Source organism: Cyprinus carpio, chromosome B4 (genome assembly GCF_018340385.1).
Source record: "Cyprinus carpio isolate SPL01 chromosome B4, ASM1834038v1, whole genome shotgun sequence".
NCBI classification, from domain to species: domain Eukaryota; kingdom Metazoa; phylum Chordata; class Actinopteri; order Cypriniformes; family Cyprinidae; genus Cyprinus; species Cyprinus carpio.
In genome coordinates this window covers 8,238,323-8,240,927 of record NC_056600.1, presented here as the reverse complement: position 1 = coordinate 8,240,927, position 2,605 = coordinate 8,238,323, and the positions used below count along the sequence as shown (strand labels likewise).

General features: G+C 36.5%; 1 long non-coding RNA gene across 1 annotated transcript; it reads right to left on the bottom strand.

Annotated features, from left to right (window-relative positions):
• Positions 1 to 821: 821 nt before the first annotated feature.
• On the bottom strand, positions 822 to 1,696 carry LOC109075347. Its single transcript, XR_006154485.1, has 2 exons — positions 1,568 to 1,696; positions 822 to 1,181 (listed from the first exon to the last, which is right to left on the bottom strand). It is a non-coding gene; the product is annotated as an uncharacterized LOC109075347 (long non-coding RNA).
• Between the last annotated feature and the right edge of the window lie 909 nt (positions 1,697 to 2,605).

The following is a 2,605-nucleotide window of genomic DNA, read 5'->3' as shown; positions in this document are numbered from 1 at the left end:
AAATAAAGTGATGACTCTGAGGAGACTGTTTATGAAGTCATATTACAGTTACTGGTTCTACTGGGAATTTCTTATATTTCTACTAATGCATCAATGCCTTCTGTTTTTGTTATTTTTATATTTTTTTTATGAAAGTTTTCATACTTTATTAACAAATTTGAGTATTTGTATTTTAGTATTTGGCCTTTTATTTTGATATCAATGCTTTTTAACTAATAAATATACCATTCATCCATCATGTCACAAATTTTTTTTTAAAAGAATGGTTAGAAGAAAAGAGAAATTATGCAAAATTCTATAATGTTTAAGAAAGCACTTTTAGGCAGTACAGCTTCTGAAAGCATTTTATGGCTAAATATAATAATAAAATATAGATCGACCACTTATTAGATATTATAAAGCATCATGTTTTTTTACAAACTTGAATTAACTCAAGTAAAACAATTTAATATTTTGTTTACAAGAAATATTACTGGGAAAAACAAAGGTATGCACAGCCTTGCGGTAAAAACAAACAAACAAACAAACAAACAAACAAAAAACACTCACCCAAACTGCAGAGTTTATTGTGTTATGGTGTATTTTAACTTTAAAATGCTTTAAACAACTTTAAACAGTCTCATTTTATGGTTGATACTGAATTATTTGTGCTGAGCTTGAATCTTTTGCAGCAAAAGCTCCATATGCAGATTGAGGTTGGGCTGACCTTTTCTGCTTCCTTTGGATGAATGGAGTCTTATGGGAGCTGATGACACAAATCAGAAATGTGGCTTGGTATGTGTGTGTGTGTGTGTGTGTGTGTATATATTATTTTTTTTTCCTTACTAGCTGTTACTGTACCTGTCAGTCTATGCTGGTTCATTATCTGAATCAGAGACGGTAGTTTGGTCAGTCGTTGTGTTTGAGATGTGTTTCTCAGTAAAAGGTAAATCCAACACTGTTTTTAGTTCATCATCTGCTTCTGTCTCTTCATCTAATGTTCTCCCTTTACATCTTTTCTTCTTTTTTTCTTGTTCTTCTTCATCTAGTCGTTCTTTTTCAGTCAGGTACAGATGTCTCAGATGCTCGGGATATTCCTCCTCTAACTGGATTGGTGATGCTTGCATTTTCTTCCTCTTTTCAGAGAAGTTTGTTATATTCATGTTTTATCTTCTCCTTCCTTTTGAAGGCAAATCCCTGACCTGAGAAAGAATGAGAGGGAGATGAGATTCAAACAGTACACACTCTACATTTAGTCCTAGTTAATATTTGTTTGTATATTTGATGCGATGACATGGCAGCTCTTTTTTCTAGGATGCAACGTTGATCAAAAGAAATATGTTGTGGCAATTTATAAGAAAAATCACATTAGAAGTTAACTTTTTTTGTAGTATAACATGATATTAGCGTTTTCAAAATGTAAGAACTAAACTGCGTGCGTTTTACCAGTTTTTCTCATTTCTTTTTTTGTCATTGACCCTTATGTCAGATTTGTTTATTCATTGTTAACTTTCTACATCTAAAATACATTTTCTTAAATGTTATTTTTTCTAAGTGGTTATGTTTAAAGTGGACTAACGTTACTCACCTTCTTTTAAACTACCATCAAAAACTTTGTTCTCTGGAACCCATTTTCTTTTCTTTTTGTCGTTGTGTGTTAAACCACCATGTGCACATTTGTTAGTGAAGTGTTTTCCTTTAATCCGAACTTTAGTTTGTTTTAAAGGTTCCATGTTTCACCTTAACTTAACATTTACTAATTTGTGAACAAAACGCTTGTTTGTTTTTCGCAAACAGACGCAAAGTACGATGCCGGGTGATGATCGCAAGGCATTACTACATTCAAGATAAACACCATTTGTGTGAGGGCAAACATATTGCTTTCGCTTATTCAACAGAACGCACGCTGGTACACTCAACATGGCCAGCGCAGTCGGGTCGCTTCAGAGTGAATCATATCTTGATCTGACTACTTATGTCATAAATACTGTGCGTCAACAGCTGTTGCTCAGCCTGCTCACACTAAATACTAGGCTGAGATGAACAAAATCGCGGCGGAACTCGTCACCAGTGAGTACGCGAGATGCATGCCGGTTAGAAAAGTGTCCGAGTTACGTCCGCCTTGCTCTGATGTCATGCTGACATGCAAAAATTCTCGCAACGGCGAGGCGGCTGTGTCGGATTGAGCAGTCGAGCGCAGTTGCTCTCCACCGACTGCGCTATTCAAAAGCATGATGGGAAACGACCATAGACAGTAAAAGAAATGGACACAGCGACCCCATTGGATTCAACGGAGACAAGTGAAGTCAATTAGAAGCACACACTTCCTGGGGGTCGAGCGTACTGCGCAGACTCAAACTCAGCTTGATGACGTAAATGCGACCATAGACACCTGTCTTTGTTATGGGAAGTCTTCTTAATAACTGTGCCGAGAGAAATCGGAATCACCTAATCGAATCTTGCAGGCGTTGTTGAATAATTTTGTCCCGATGTCTTTTATGGACTCTCTATAGCTTTCCTCCCTTGACTTCATGCTATACATCCCCCGGTAAACCTCATAGACAGTAAAAGATTATCTGCGAAGCTTCTCCCTCCTGTCCTGCAGTGAAAATTTCTCTTACCAGCG